Here is a 17,774-nt window from a genome sequence, read left to right as displayed (position 1 = left end):
CAAGTGTGTGAAAATAAGAGTGGGCCGATTTTAGTGTGCATACATATTCTCTCAAGTTCTTCCAAGGTGTTTTGGTGATTTGTGATTCCATTTGAGGCTTCCACACTATTGGGGCTAAGCTCTTAAAGCTTGAAGACATCAAGCTACATCAAAAGGTATGTCATCTAACTAGAACTTTGTAGTATAGGTGCTTCATAATATGCTAGTTAGGATGAAACCTTGGAATAGTTAATATTTGCATGTATAATAGAGAAAACATAGATCCAAGGTTTATAGGGTTGCATGTACACCATAGGAGTGTTAGAATGCTCAAAACCCAACAAAAGCCTCACAACCCCAAACCTTGATATGTGCCAACGAGGGAGCTTTCCCTGTCCACATCTCGTGAGGTGTTTTGGCAACCTTCTTTGTAGGGACTAAGTTAAGGATATGGGCGGCAGTCTCTAAGGCATACCCCCATAATGAGATAGGTAGTGAAGCAAGACTCATCATGGAACGAACCATGTCTAGCAAGGTTCGATTATGCCTTTCAGCTACACCATTCAACTGCGGTGTCCTAAGTGGCGTCAATTACGAAATGATTCCGCATTCCTTGAAGTAGTCGTGGAATTCAAGACTAAGGTACTCTCCACCTCGATTAGATCGAAGTATCTTGATTTTCCTGACCAACTGATTCTCCACTTCCTTCTTAAACTCTTTGAACTTTTCAAAGGTTTCTGACTTGTGCTTGATTGAGTAGATATAGCCATATCTGTTATAATCATCAGTGAAGGTCATATAGAAGCGGCTTGCATCCCTTGTGGTGGATCTAAAGGGTCCACATACATCTGTATGTATGAGATCCAATAAACCCTCACCCCTTTCACAAGTACCAGTGAAGGGTGACTTGGTCATCTTTCCAAGTAAACAAGACTCGCACACGTCATCATCCCTAAGGTCGAATGACTCCAACAACTCCATCCTTTTGGAGTTGGGCTATGCGTTTCTTGTTGATATTTCCAAGACGACAATGCCACAAGCATGCTTTATCCAAATCATTAGAAGAATCGATATGCAATACATCATTTCCTAATTGTCTACAACCATCACAGTTTCATATATTCCATTACAAGGCAATGCTTCAAAATAGAAAACACCATTAAGATAAGCATTAATAGAACCCTTTTCATTATCAAATGAATATCTAAATCCTTGTCTATACAAACCATGAAAAGAAATGATGTTTCTAGCCATTTCTAACGAATAGCAACAATTATTCAACTCTAGTCCTAACCCACTACTAAGCACTAAAGAGTAGACTCCAATCTTGGTGACAGGTGATGATCTTCTATTTCCCATGATCAGGTTTATCTTCCCATGCTCCACATCCCTATTTCTTCTTATGCCCTGCAAATCAGAACAAATGTGAAAATCACATCCTGTATCAAGAACCCAAGAAATAGCATGCGGTGAGCCCTTAGATTGAATAGTATAAATACCTGCGTAGGATGGTTTTATCTTTCCATCCTTGATGTCCTGCAGATACTTCGGGCAGCTTCGTTTCCAGTGCCCTTTGTCGTGGCAGTGATAGCACTCTGCATCCTTTGGGTTTGAGGAGGGTGTAGTGGTACCAGATTTAGTTCCACTAGAAGAGGTGCCATCGTGAGACTTTCCCTTATGGTGGCTCTTTGAAGGAGCATTCCTCTTCTTACCCTTTCCTTGCCCAATAGCCAAGACTGGGGCAGCAATAGGAGTAGGAGTTGGTGCAACGGATTTATCCGTGAGGTTGCTCTCAACGGTCCCCAACAAGCCTTGAAGCTTGCTCAAGCTGACCTCCTCTTTGTTTATGTGGTAGGTCATGTGAAACTGGTTGAAGTAGGGTGGCAGTGAATGAAGAATGATGTCAATCAACAACTCTTCATCGAAGTTAACATTTAACTTCATCAGGCGGTCGACATATCTCTACATTTTCTGCAGATGAGCAGTGACAAACTCTCCGTCTCTCATCTTGGTTGTAATCATCGAAGTGATGATCTCATATATTTCCTGCCTGGCACTCTGGTGGTACCTGTCCAGTAAATCCTCGTGCATCTCATAGGGATAGTAGTCCTCGTAGGAATTTTGGAGTTCTGCAGTCATAGTCGCGAGCATGATGCAATGGACTTTCGTAGCATCACGCTTGTGGGACTCAAAGGCATCAATCTCCTCTGGATTAGCAGTGTTGACATTCACCTCCTTCAGTTCCTTGTCGAGGACATATTCCTTGTCCTCGTAGAGGGTAACCATTCGAATGTTGCGGATCCAATCATTGAAATTGGTCCCATCGAAAATCACCCTCCCACATAAATTCATGAGTGAGAATGAGCCTGAAGAGGTTAAGCCTGAAGCGTTGTTGTTGTTCGAGTTAGACATCTGAAAGAAAAGAGACAACGTTTGATTAGACAAGAATCCCCAGTTAAACACCCAAATGAGAAATTAGGGCTAGGATCCAACAACATTATTTGCAATTTAGAAAAGGGATGCCGTAATCTAAACAACATATAATTTGAAGGTAAGTGAATGACGATTCACTAATTTTCACCATGAAAAACGAAAAAGAAATTAAGTTTTAAATGTATTGAAAACTCATAGATCTTTGAGATTCATTGAACTTTTCAATGGCATGTTTAAATCTCGATATGCCCTTCAAGTTTGTGACTGGGATATCGAGGATCACAAACAAGGTGTGAATAACCATGCGAATGTACTTGGTGCCCTCGATGTTACAATCACCTAATCAATGTGTCGGTTAGCCACACACGCTCCATTGATCTATGACAAACAACGAGTCACCCTTTGCCACCTTTGCTTAGAGCCAAATTAGTGTGCCGGTTAACCACACACGCTCCACTAACATCTTAGCAAATGTACAAAGTGTAATTCCATGGAATAGCATCAACTTCACATTTTTCCTAAAGTAACTAAGAATGAGAATTTTATAAAAATTTAGTTACTTTGTATAATCATTATACTTTTAATGAGGAACTGGTTGCCCTATCCCACCCGTTCGGCTAACGACACTCCACTAGTCAAGGGTGCGGTGGGTAAGAGTGGATACCCAATGACGGTCATTTTACAGGCCGCTTCCTTAAACACCCCTTATAGACCAGCTTCGTGAATGAGGCCTACTAACAGTAAGACTAGCATTTATCTTATACATATATAATAATTATTCTTATAATATTATAATAGTATAGGGTGAATTTTAAACTTCTAAAATTCTAGGGTTTAGAATTTAAATATTTCAAAATTAAACTTTTAATCCAAATATTCAAATTCAAAACTCGAGGGCAAGTTTTGAAACTTTTCAAAACTATCTAGATCAAAATTCAAATAACACAAATAAACAATTAATTTGGTGATTATCTAATTTTGACCTAATCTAATTTCATGTAAGATATTTATCAAATAATTCAAATAATTAAGATTTATCAAATAAGGTAATAATTATCTAATTAAATGACAAAATCTTTTATTTTGACAAAGATAATCATAAGGAATCAATAAAATTCGTATTTTATTAATTAGAAACAATTATGGTAATTATCCTAAGTCAAAATAAGAAAAAATCCCGAAAATCCGTCTGTCTGACAGCCCGACTCGCCGAGTTCATCCTACTCGTAGAGTACCTCATTGGGCTCGACGAGTCTGTCAAGCAGAAAGCACAAAATTCGATTTTAAGCATTGGAAAAACATACCAAGCATCAAATACAATAGAAACCAAGCAAGGCTCTTATACCACTGATGAGTTTTGAGTAAAAGAACATCCTATGTGCACATGCAAAACCCTGAAGCTTTGGATCTAGGTTTCTCTATTGTACATGCAAACTTATCCAAGGCTTGCAAACCCTAATCTAGCATACTATGAAAACGAAATCTGAAATAAAACAAGTTTAGATGATACCTTTCAATACTTGCAAGAATCTTCAATCTTCAAGAGCTTAGTATCACAAGTGTAATACCTCTAATGGCTTACAAACACCAAAGCAAGAAGATGATCTAGAAGAGAGGGAGGAGGAGGCACAATTTCGGCTATAGTAACTCTAGGGTTTCTTGGTGTAACCGAAACTGAAGCCCTGGGGTCCCTTAAATAGCTGAGCTGCTAGGGTTTCAGTCAAAACCCTAATTGGATGACTTAGACCCTAAGCACCTTAAGAACCTTCTGGAATAAGGCCCTTTAGACGAAATTAGAGTGGAATTCCACTCCAAATTTCGTCCCCCTTACGCCCATGAGGATTCACAGCCCAAATTCAATTATCTTATAATTGACAGTTTCAGTCCCCCTTATTTAATTAATTTCTTTTAGCCACAAAATTAATTCTTAATTAATTCTTGACTAATATTAATTAAAATATATTATTTCTCCTTTAATATATTATTCATATAATATATTAATAAACCATAATAACCTCTCTCTCTCTCTCTCTCTCTCACTCTCCATAAATCATCTTGTCCAGTTGCTTCGATGAAGGCAACCCAAAAGGACCATGCACAACCGGGTCAAGTACATACCAAATATAGTTACAGGCTTAGACACTAATCCAACAGTCTCCCACTTGGATAAGTCTAGTAACTATAAATGCAAGTACGACTTTAGGACCCGATTAGCAATCGTAGCTCTCAAAGACGCTGTCGAACTCTGATCTTATTAGTAACATGTCCTTTAGATAAGGGATCGTATAATCCTCCGTTCTAGATATCGTGCGGACAAATACATGGAACATAGACATACTTATTGTCCAGCAGTTTGTTTCTCGATCTCTGATTCGTCTGACATAGAACTTAATTGAACACATCAATTCAGTCCTGACCGGGCCCGACATATAAGTCAAACCAAATCATCGAGGGGCCCAGATATCGCTTTTACCCTCTTAGGATAAAAGGAACAGATAAACTTCGACTTATATGCATTTACTATTCACTCATCAAATCATGCACAACAATGCATTTTATAACATCAAGTTACTGATGCGTTTATGCATTATCAATGCACAGCCAACTTGCAAACAATAAACCATATATCTAGGTTTAAAGACTATATGATATTATCGTCTTGTGATCACTCGTGATAAATTCCATGAAGCGATTCCAGCAAGTGTGGGTTTAATCCAATGCTCAAATCTTAGTTCATAAGTACTCATGAATGTTGTAGCAAACTTTTGCTATGTCTAATACACTTTAGACAATCTACAAGCCAATTCATGACAATCTTCTTTCATACCTACTTCCAAAGTATGAGCGACTGTGGACTGTTCGAATAATCTTATTATTCAGGAGTCAAAACATGCAAAGTGAAACAATAGGTAAATGATTAACACAAGACAGTAACTTTACTTATAAATAATACCCTTTTATTTAATCATCTAATGTTAATTATAATTTATCTATTACACGTTTTGAAGCTATCTAATCTAAACTAATATCGTCCTTCAGCCTAATGCTCCTAGCGTGTTGCAAGTGCTTAACCCTACTCAGTCCCTTCGTAAGGGGATCTTCTGGGTTATCCTCTGACGATACCCTCTTCACTACGAGGAGTCCCTCTTCTACCCGATGTCTAATAAAGTGATATCTCATGTCGATATGTCGAGATCTGCCATGATCCCTTGGTTCCTTGGTCAAGGCAACCGCTCCTTCATTATCGCATAATATCTCCATAGGCTCCTTTATGGTTGGCACAACTCCAAGGTCTCCAATGAATTTCTTCAACCATATCGCCTCCTTTGACGCTTCGATCGCCGCTATATACTCTGATTCGCACGTTGAATCAGGTACGGTCTCCTGTTTGGAACTTTTACAAGTCACTGCTTCTCCATTTAGGGTAAATACCCAGCCTGACTGAGATCGATAATTATCTCGGTCTACCCTCGCACCCTTAAGTCATCGCTCCCATCGAGGACTAGAAACCATTCCTTGGTCCTCCGAAGGTACTTAAGAATATTCTTGACTGCAGTCCAATGTGCTCTGCCAGGGTTTCCCTGATATCTGCTGACCATGCTCAAAGCGAAGGCCACATCAGGACGAGTACAAGTCATAGCATACATGATTGAGCCAAATGCGGAAGCGTAAGGTATTCGGCTCATCTCTGCTATCTCGATCTCTGTACTCGGGCTCTGAGTCTTACTCAGTTTGGCGTTGCTCTAGATTGGTAACTCCCATTTCTTAGAACTCTTCATACTAAAACACTTTAGTATTTTATCCAAGTAAGTATTCTGACTAAGTCCTATTAGTCTCTTACTCCTGTTTCTCACTATCCTTATTCCCAGAATATAGGCAGCCTCTCTGAGGTCCTTCATAGCAAAACACTTCCCAAGCCAGGACTTAACTTCCTGCAGGGTTGGGATGTCGTTTCCTATGAGTAGTATGTCATCAACATACAATACGAGGAAGCTTACTATACTCCCACTGGCCTTGACATATACACATGATTCATCCTCGCTTCGCAGAAAGCCAAACTCTTTGACTTTCTCATCGAAACAAAGATTCCATCTGCGATATGCTTGTTTCAATCCATAAATGGATTTCTCAAGCTTACATACTCTATTAGGATGCTTCGCATCGACAAAACCCTCTGGCTGACTCATGTAAACATCCTTAGCCAACTTTTCATTAAGGAAAGCGGTTTTGACATCCATTTGCCATATTTCATAGTCATGAAACGCAGCAATGGCTAGCATCACCCTAATAGAATTTATCTTCGCAACTGGTGAAAAGGTCTCATCATAGTCAACTCCTGGAGTTTGAGTAAAGCCCTTCGCAACCAATCGCGCCTTATAGGTGTGTACCTTCCCATCCATGTCGGTCTTCTTCTTGAAGATCCATTTGCTCCCGACCGTCTTACGACCTGGCACATTGTCAACCAAATCCCAGACTCGGTTGTCGTACATAGACTGAATCTCGCTGTCCATAGCCTCTTTCCATTTCGCAGACTCCGGGCCTGCCATGGCTTCCTTGTAGCTGTTAGGTTCATCCAAATTTATTAGTGTACTGTCACTAATAAATGTATCACTATCACTTGTTATATGAAAACCATATAACACAGGCAGAACACTAATTCTACTAGAACGTCTAAGAGGTAAGGACTCATCAATTGGTTCAACAGGATTTCCTCCTCAGGTTGAGCGCCAGTGTTAGAGGTTCCTTCATCGTTTGATTCTTGAATCTCTTCAAGATCGATTTGCCTCCCACTGTCTCCTTGGATAATGAGTTCTCACTCTCGAAAAACCCCTCTCCTTGCAACGAAGACAACATTGTCACTCGGTCTATAGAAGAGATATCCAAAAGACTTCTGCGGGTAGCCGATGAAAATACATCGCTCACTACGAGGTTCGAGCTTGTCGTGAATCTCTCGTCTTACGAAAGCTGTTGGATTAATGTTTAAGTCCATAACTATATTTGGTATGTACTTGACCCGACCCGGCATGGTCCATTTGGGTTGCACTTCACCGGCACAACAACTTGGAAGCAATGGTAGGCCCTTGTGCTACTAGATGGCAAGAAATTAAGATTAAACAAGTTCAGTCCATATGAGTTTGGATTTGTCACAAACCTTGTCTTATGATTATGGTTATGACAAATGCACATGGATAGGAACACATACACTATAAAATCTAAGTGGCAAAAGGTTTCTCTCTTTCATGAAAATGATTGTGAGGAAATGCTTTCACTAGTAGATTTTAAGGAGATAACAGTTGTGTTAATTGCGTTCTCAAATTCAATTATGATTACGGTATCCCTCTTCATAGTTCGAATTGTGAGAAAATGGCAAATAGTCTGAACATTCGGGACTTACTGGTGTAAGTTCTGAAATAGTTTAGACACACATATGAGCTATCTAAGGAAATGTGTATGAGTTTGAGAAGCCTAGATAAAGTCTTATCGAAGCATCTTGTATAAGAAATCTGAACTTTGGTAAGAAAGTCAATAAGTATTGATTTCTAGAAATCCAACTGATTTCTAAAATACATGTCAAAGCTAGTTGGAGCATAAGTGTTATGCTTATAAGTATGTAGTTATTAAGTTAGTGGGAGCAAAATTATTACGTTAAGTGTTGCGAATTAGCAATACTATTAATAGGAAACAAAGTTTTAATTTGCAAAGTTGCAGAGTTTGAAAAGTTGTTTCGCTATAGAAAATTTTAAAGGAGGTGTAACGCCCCATTTCTTGTATGTAATCTAAATAAAGTAAGTTTCATTTCTTAAGGGGTACTCGACGAGTCTGTAGCCCAACTCGTCGAGTAGAGACGGGATGTTCACGCATTTTAAGTTGGCTACTCGGCGAGTCCATATGAAGGGACTCAGCGAGTCTGCCTGTCTGGATGAAGCCCTAATTTCAAGGGTTTGTACCCTATATAAACGTCATTATAGCCTCCCACCCCAGCCTCCAGCACCTTTAGAGCATTTCCCCTGTAAACCCTAGCCCCCATTGTTGAGCTTGAGTGTGTTTGTGCTAGTTTGGAGGTTTTGGAAGAGAAAGAAAGAAGGAAGGATCCAAAGGAGAAGAAGAAGATCCAAAGTCTCTTGATCATCAGCCTCACATTCTGGTACTAAAGCTTGTACCTTGCTTGTTATTTCCATTTGATAGTCTTGTATGCTTAGATGTGCTTCTTTTTGGATCCAAACTCGAGATTGGGACTCCTATAAGGAAATGGATCATAGATCTGAGTATATTTGAGCTGTAGGAGCTCAAAGTAGCTGCCTTTATGCATCCAAGGTCGAGTTCCAAACCTTAAGACCCCATTCTTAGCTTATTTTGATGTTCTAGCCTCATTTCTTCATGCATGCACGTAAAGTTGGAAACTTTACGTGTAAAACCAACCCTAAGAGCCTAGATCTATGATTTGGAAGCACTGAAATCGATTAGAATCGACTGTATAGTAATAGCATGCTTGGGACTCGGCGAGTTGTTCTTCAACTCGGCGAGTTGTTCTTCAGGCTCGACGAGTTGTTCTTACGACTCGGCGAGTCGCAGACTGGACGTGTTCATATGATGAAGGAGAACTCGACGAGTTGTTCATACAACTCGACGAGTCGGATGAAGTTAGACTCGATTTATGTTTTGAAGAAGAACTCGTCGAGTCTTCGCCAAACTCGACGAGTAGAAGCGAGTAGAGGACTAGAACGGATGAAAGGGACTCGGCGAGTTGACGGCCCAACTCGGCGAGTCCGGTCAACTGGAAGTTGACTTTGACCAGGAAGTTGACTTTAACCGGGGGTAAAATAGTCATTTCACCCTCAGTTTAGTTATCAGTATTTGATTGAGTATATTTATGGGAATTGTAGCCGGGGAGATACCGGAGCAGCAGCAGACAGTTCCCGAGTAGCTTTTTCAGCATCCAGCTTACGAGGTGAGTTTCCTTCCAGTAGGAACGGGTCTACGGCCACAATGTCGGCCCGTTTAGTTAGCAATAGTTCCAGACTTCGGTCTGATGCAGTAGTTCAGTGTGCTTGATGTCTTTGTGATTCAAGTATGATTTTGTGTTATGCGTTCCGGATTTCGGTTCGATGCAGTATGTAGTATATGTGTTGATGCTAGTAGTTATGATTATGCTATGCTATGTTCAGTTAGTTCCGGACTTCGGTCCGATGCAGAGGGCAAGGCCCTGGTTAGTTCCGGACTTCGGTCCGATGCAGAGGGCAAGGCCCTGGTTAGTTCCGGACTTCGGTCCGATGCAGTTTCCGGACTTCGGTCCGATGCAGAGGGCAAGGCCCTGGTTAGTTCCGGACTTCGGTCCGATGCAGTTCCGGACTTCGGTCCGATGCAGTTCCGGACTTCGGTCCGATGCAGTGGGCACGACCCACTAGTCGCTTTATATGTTATTATGTGGTATGTGGTAGATTGGGGGAACTCACTAAGCTTTGTGCTTACAGTTTTAGTTTTTGGTTTCAGGTACTTCCGCAAGTAAAGGGAAGAGCTCGGGATGATGGCATGGCACACACCACAGTTTCAGTTTTATCCTGGGAGTTTTATTCAGATATTTTGATATGATTGATACAGTATTTGTTTTGACACAGTTACATGACTTTTGAGTTACTTATTTTATGGTTCTTAGTATGTATGACATTCGATGATGTGATTTTAGTAATATTAAAACAAAAACTTTTGGGTAGTATTTTTGGGTTGTTACAAGTTGGTATCAGAGCCTTGGTTTGAGGGATCCAGGCACACTTTCGGGTATGACTGGACTCAAACTAAGGAAACGGTAAGAGATTTTCAAAAAGAAAAAAAAAATTTCGAAAGAATTTTTGCAAAAGAAACTTAAAAAGTAAAGAGTTTTGAGAAAAGGAAAAAAGGGTGTGGTGCATGCGATCAGCCGAGCTCAAGTAAGTACTCCCAAATTACCCATACAAGTTTATGTTATAATTATCAGTTTCAGTTTCAGTAGAACAGCATGCTAGAATAGGACTAAGGATCTAGGAGGATGCCTTATGTGCCTGTTATATGTGTTTTCAGTTTATTGAGAAGTGCATGCTAGTATTGAGTAGACAGCAGTAGGATAGCCTGTTTAGGTTATGTCTGATAGTATGAGCTTAGCATTGTATGCTAGTACAGTTTCCCGTTATGAGGATAGATTTGCTTGAGTAGTTTCCTGTGTCCGAATGTTGCTTGCTTCGTGCTTTGTAGGACTCGGAGTGATGGGAGTTAGCCATTAGGTGAATACGTCACGTCACATGTGATCATGGTTGAATAATCTCAGAGTGCTGGATTTGGCCCTATTGCGCAGCTCTCGTTTGAGTCTAACCGTTGTAGGGACGAGTCTTTTACTCGAAGGATTATCTGAGCCTCGTTACATGTGATGGTATTCAGGTGATGGCTAATTGGCATTACAAGGAGGCCTTCAGCAGCTGAGGACTGGATTGGGTGGAGTCAGAGATATCCCTAGGGCAAGCCTTGGATGAGAGTAGCAGAGGTCAGTAGCAGTAGAAGTGGCTTGGTGGAGTCGAGGCAGTACTTGAGGAAAGTACGGATAGATGTGGAAGGTAGTATGGGCCCGTACTACTGAAAGCAGAGGATCCGTACTTGAACCAAGGAAAGCTGAGATGAGACCAGGAAACTGGTAGTAGTAGCGATCCCTCGAGATATATCAGTGTTTCTGACGTTTGTCATGATGTGTTTCAGAATGGTGGTTTTACGCCCTAGACCAGCAGTCGGCAGTTCAGGTGCCGGGGAGGGATCAGGACCAGGCTCGGGGACCGAGCAGTTGGACAAGCAGACTAGGGAGTTTCTCTCTTCAGAGATTACTCGCACCATACTTGAGCAGACTCCTGTGATCTTCGGTTCGATCAAGGAGGGTATCTTAGAGCTGATGGACGAGAGGTTGAGCACCTTCAGTGCTGAGGTGGCGGCCATGATGGGGTCGCGCACACTCACTTTCAAAGAGTTTCGGGCTTGTGGAGCTCCAGATTATCATGGGGCGCGGGACCCCATAGCGAGTACCAGACGGTTGGCTGATGTTGCCAACGCTTTCCGCACCAGCAGATGTCCCGAGGGGGACAAGGTCAGACTAGCATCCTGTCTTCTAAAGGACAGGGCACGATATTGGTGGGAGGAGGTCGGACATGTCATCGGGGATGAAGCAGCGCTTGATGCCATGACTTGGGTTGATTTTACTACCAGGTTCAGAGCCGAGTTTGCACCGGTTATTTAGGTGCAGCAGTTAGCCAGGGAGTTTCAGGATCTTACTCAGACTTCAGAGACAGTGGCGGAGATTACCGCCAAGTTCAGGGAGAGGGCTCTTCTCGTTCCTCAGTATGCAACTGATGAGGAAATGAAGAAGGCCCATTATTATGAGATGTTGCGGAGTGATATCCGCCAGTTTGTGAGCCGGTCCAGCTGTAAAACGCTGGATGATATGATTGCGAGGGCTCGTGAGAGAGAGATAGATTTAGAGATGGAGAAGAAGAGGAAGCCATAGACGGTATCTGGCACAGGGAGTTCGGGCAAAAAGCCCAAGGTATCGGATCACAGACCTAGAGGACAGCAGAGCCACAGTCGGTGTGACAAGTGTGGGAGATTGCACGATGGGGCGTGAAAGGCAGGTAGTGCCGGTTGCTATAAGTGCGGCCGGACCGGGCATATGAGTAGAGATTGTACAGCTACTACTACCGCCACCGCAGCAGCTGATCTGATTTGCTTCCATTGCAATCAGAGGGGACATAAAAAGTCCCAGTGCCCGAGTTTAGCAGCAGCAGGGAAGGTGGCAGCACCTGCCCCTGCTACTTTGAGGATTACAGACGGCCGTCAGGGACGGGGTGAGGCGCCGGTGGCGAAGAGTAGAGCTTTTCATATGACAGCAGAGGAGGCGCGAGCGACTCCTGATGTGGTGACGGGTATGTATATTCCTCTTAACTCTTTAGTGATATTGATTGTTTCTCATGATTATATGTTTTCGTATAGGGTCGTTCTTAGTGAACGACATTCCAGCTACAATATTGTTTGACTCGGGGGCTACCCGATCATTTGTGTCTCTTGCGCTTAGCAAGAGGTTTAGCAGAGCTCCGGGGGAGCTGGATTGCCCACTAGAGGTTGAGATAGCTGATGACAGGACCGTCAGGGTCGCGAGAGTTCATAGGGCGTGTTCGCTGCAGTTATTCGATGAGCAGTTTTCAGTGGACTTGGTTCCCATTTCCCTACGAGGGAATAAGGTTATAGTGGGTATGGATTGGTTGAGCCCCAATGGGGCAGTGATTGATTGTGAGCTGCAGTTAGTGAGGGTTCGCACTCCCAGTGGGGGAGAGTTAGTGATTCAGGGCGAGAGGCCACATCGCGTACCGATACTGTGTTCAGCAGCGAGAGCGAGGCGCTACGTTCAGCAGGGTTGCGCAGGGTACGTCGCCTATGTCATAGATGCCCGGGAGAAGGGTAAGGCGACGGTTGACGATGTGCCAGTAGTACGAGAGTACCCGGACGTATTCCTGGAGGATTTGCCTGGAATACCTCCGGAGAGACAGGTCGAGTTTCGGATTGACCTGGTTCCGGGTGCGGCTCCGATAGCCAAAGCACCGTATCGGTTGGCTCCTCCAGAGATGCAGGAGTTGTCTGCGCAGCTGCAGGAGCTGCTAGACAAGGGTTTCATCAGGCCGAGTAGTTCACCATAGTGAGCCCCGATCCTTTTCGTGAGGAAGAAGGATGGGTCGCACCGTATGTGCATAGATTACCGGGAGTTGAACAAGGTAACGGTGAAGAACCGTTACCCACTTCCGAGGATAGACGACTTGTTTGACCAGCTTCAGGGAGCATCTTGGTTCTCCAAGATTGATCTACAGTCAGGATATCACCAGATGCGGTTCAGGGATGAGGATGTGCAGAAGACCGCTTTTAGGACCCGCTATGGTCATTATGAGTTTGTGGTGATGCCGTTCGGGCTCACCAACGCTCCAGCCGCGTTCATGGATCTCATGAACCGCGTATGCAGACCGATGCTGGATCGGTCTGTGATAGTGTTCATTGATGACGTCTTGGTTTATTCCAAGACTCAGGAGCAGCATGAGGAGCACCTGAGAGGTGCTAGAGACGCTGAGGAGGGAGAGACTTTTTGCGAGTTCTGGTTGCGCGAGGTGCAGTTCCTTGGACATCTCGTCAACCAGAAGGGTATACTAGTGGATCCGGCCAAGATAGAGGCCTTGATGCAGTGGGAGGTCCCGAGATCTCCAACTGAGATTCGGATTTTCCTAGGATTAGCAGGGTACTACAGGAGATTCATTCACGATTTCTCCAAGATAGCAGTTCCGCTCACCCAACTGACCAAGAAGTCGGTGGTGTTTCGCTGGGGGCCTGAGCAGCAGGCAGCATTTGAGACCCTCAGGCAGAGATTGTGCGAGGCGCTGATTCTCACCCTGCCAGAAGGAGTAGAGGATTTTGTAGTCTACTGTGATGCTTCGATCACAGGTATGGGAGCAGTGTTGATGCAGCGAGGGCATGTGATAGCTTACGCCTCTAGACAGTTGAAGCCTCACGAGGCTAACTATCCGACGCATGACTTAGAGTTGGGGGCAGTAGTGTTTGCCCTCAAGATTTGGAGACATTACCTCTATGGGGTCCGCTGTATCATTTACACGGATCACAAGAGTTTGAGGTACCTCATGGATCAGCCGAATCTGAACATGAGGCATCGCCGATGGTTAGATGTGGTAAAGGACTACGATTGTGAGATCCTTTATCATCCGGGCAAGGCCAACGTAGTGGCCGACACCCTGAGCCGCAAGGCGGTAGCCGCCCCGATCAGGGATATTTGTCTGAGGATGACGATGATTACTCCATTGTTGGAGCAGATCAGAGAGGCACAGGTTGAGGGCCTGAAGGAGGAGAGACCGAAGTGTGAGAGGATTGTGGGCCGAGTAGCTTCCTTTGACTATGACAGTCGAGGATTGTTGACCCTTCATGGGAGAGTTTGGGTACCGTACTGGGGAGGAGTGCGGCAGGTACTGATGGATGAGGCCCACAAGTCTCGGTTTTCCATCCATCCAGGGGCGACGAAGATGTACAGAGATCTTCGACCTGACTATTGGTGGCCCTGCATGAAGCGGGACGTAGCTTGGTACGTGGAGAGATGCCTGACCTGCAGGAAGGTCAAGGCGGAGCATCAGAGACCCCACGGAAAGATGCAGCCGTTAGACATTCTCGTGTGGAAATGGGAGGATATCACCATGGATTTCATCACTAAGCTTCCCAGGACCGCACGTGGAGTTGATTCGATTTGGGTCATAGTGGATCGGCTGACCAAGAGCGCGCATTTCATACCGATTAAGGAGAATATATCGGCCGAGAACCTAGCTGATATTTATGTGCGCGAGGTAGTGGCACGACATGGAGTGCCTGTCTCGGTGGTGTCAGACCGAGATGTCCGGTTTACCTCCAGATTTTGGAAGCGGTTTCATGACGAGATGGGTACTCGTCTCCATTTCAGCACCGCTTTCCACCCTCAGACGGATGGACAAAGCGAGAGGACGATTCAGACCCCCGAGGACATGCTTCGGGCATGTGTACTAGATTTCGGCGGCAGTTGATCCAGCAGTCATGGGGAGTACAGATGTGGTACTCAAGACCATAAAGTTGATCCAGCAGGTCCGTATTTGGAGTTTCAGGTGGGCGATATGGTCCTCCTGAAGGTATCACCCTAGAAGGGTGTTATCAGGTTCCGAAAGAGGGGCAAGCTGGGCCCCAGGTTCATTGGTCCTTTTAGGGTTTTGGCCCGAGTAGGTCGGGTCGCCTATCGGTTGGATCTTCCAGCAGAGCTTAGCCAGATCCACAACACTTTCCATGTTTCTCAGTTGAGGAAGTGTTTGGTGGACGAGTCAGCGGTTGTACCCTTGGAGGATATTCAGGTTGATAACAGCCTGAATTATATCGAGAGACCAGTTGCGATCTTGGATCGGAAGACGAAGACCTTGAGGAACAAGGTGGTTCAGTTAGTGAAGGTGCAGTGGTAGCACCGAAAGGGTTCGGAGTGGACGTGGGAGAACGAGGAGGAAATGAAGGAGTATTATCCAGAGCTGTTTACAGATTCAACAGCAGCAGACTTCGAGGACGAAGTCTAAGATAAGTGGGGGAGAGTTGTAACGCCCCATTTCTGGTATGTAATCTAAATCAAGTAAGTTTCATTTCTTAAGGGGTACTCGACGAGTCTGTAGCCCAACTCGTCGAGTAGAGACGGGATGTTCACGCATTTTAAGTTGGCTACTCGGCGAGTCCATATGAAGGGACTCGGCGAGTCTGCCTGTCTGGATGAAGCCATAATTTCAAGGGTTTGTACCCTATATAAACGTCATTATAGCCTCCCACCCCAGCCTCCAGCACCTTTAGAGCATTTCCCCTGTAAACCCTAGCCCCCATTGTTGAGCTTGAGTGTGTTTATGCTAGTTTGGAGGTTTTGGAAGAGAAAGAAAGAAGGAAGGATCCAAAGGAGAAGAAGAAGATCCAGAGTCTCTTGATCATCAGCCTCACATTCTGGTACTAAAGCTTGTACCTTGCTTGTTATTTCCATTTGATAGTCTTGTATGCTTAGATGTGCTTCTTTTTGGATCCAAACTCGAGATTGGGACTCCTATAAGGAAATGGATCATAGATCTGAGTATATTTGAGCTGTAGGAGCTCAAAGTAGCTGCCTTTATGCACCCAAGGTCGAGTTCCAAACCTTAAGACCCCATTCTTAGCTTATTTTGATGTTCTAGCCTCATTTCTTCATGCATGCACGTAAAGTTGGAAACTTTACGTGTAAAACCAACCCTAAGAGCCTAGATTTATGATTTGGAAGCACTGAAATCGATTAGAATCGACTGTATAGTAATAGCATGCTTGGGACTCGGCGAGTTGTTCTTCAGGCTCGACGAGTTGTTCTTACGACTCGGCGAGTCGCAGACTGGACGTGTTCATATGATGAAGGAGAACTCGACGAGTTGTTCATACAACTCGGCGAGTCGGATGAAGTTAGACTCGATTTATGTTTCGAAGAAGAACTCGTTGAGTCTTCGCCAAACTCGACGAGTAGAAAGCGAGTAGAGGACTAGAACGGATGAAAGGGACTCGGCGAGTTGACGGCCCAACTCGGCGAGTCCGGTCAACTGGAAGTTGACTTTGACCAGGAAGTTGACTTTGACCGGGGGTAAAATAGTCATTTCACCCTCAGTTTAGTTATCAATATTTGATTGAGTATATTTATGGGAATTATAGCCGGGGAGATACCGGAGCAGCAGCAGACAGTTCCCGAGTAGCTTTTTCAGCATCCAGCTTACGAGGTGAGTTTCCTTCCAGTAGGAACGGGTCTACGGCCACAATGCCGGCACGTTTAGTTAGCAATAGTTCCAGACTTCGGTCTGATGCAGTAGTTCAGTGTGCTTGATGTCTTTGTGATTCAAGTATGATTTTGTGTTATGTGTTCCGGATTTCGGTCCGATGCAGTATGTAGTATATGTGTTGATGCTAGTAGTTATGATTATGCTATGCTATGTTCAGTTAGTTCCGGACTTCGGTCCGATGCAGAGGGCAAGGCCCTGGTTAGTTCCGGACTTCGGTCCGATGCAGTTTCCGGACTTCGGTCTGATGCAGTGGGCACGACCCAGTAGTCGCTTTATATGTTACTATGTGGTATGTGGTAGATTGGGGGAACTCACTAAGCTTTGTGCTTACAGTTTCAGTTTTTGGTTTCAGGTACTTCCGCAAGTAAAGGGAAGAGCTCGGGATGATGGCATGGCACACACCACAGTTTCAGTTTTATCCTGGGAGTTTTATTCAGATATTTTGATATGATTGATACAGTATTTGTTTTGACACAGTTACATGACTTTTGAGTTACTCATTTTATGGTTCTTAGTATGTATGACATTCGATGATGTGATTTTAGTAATATTAAAACAAAAACTTTTGGGTAGTATTTTTGGGTTGTTACAGGAGGGGAGCTCATATTTCATTTCGAATCTAAAAGATTAGATTGAAATTATTAATGGGGCTTAGTCATGGATATATGTATGAATGTAATGTTGAATTGTTTTCAACATTAGAAATTCTATATATATAAAGAAATGTTATAGCAAAAGACTGGTCTAGTATCATGTCTTTATGTAAGACATTATCGTATCTCATGTGCTTCGGATATATAATCGATTACATATGCTATAATATTCGATTGTTCTAATTTCCAAATACCTAAGGTATTAAGAGTAAAAAAGGACTAGAACAAGATATGACTGAAAGTTTCTGAAGTTCGTTGAAGATTGGTTGCTTATGGACAGTTGAAAATACAGTAATGGATGGACCATATTGAC

This window comes from Lactuca virosa, chromosome 9 (genome assembly GCF_052849685.1).
Source record: "Lactuca virosa cultivar CGN04683 chromosome 9, Lactuca_virosa_CGN04683_v6, whole genome shotgun sequence".
NCBI classification, from domain to species: domain Eukaryota; kingdom Viridiplantae; phylum Streptophyta; class Magnoliopsida; order Asterales; family Asteraceae; genus Lactuca; species Lactuca virosa.
The sequence above is the reverse complement of the archived record's forward strand: the minus strand, read 5'-3'. Positions refer to the sequence as shown.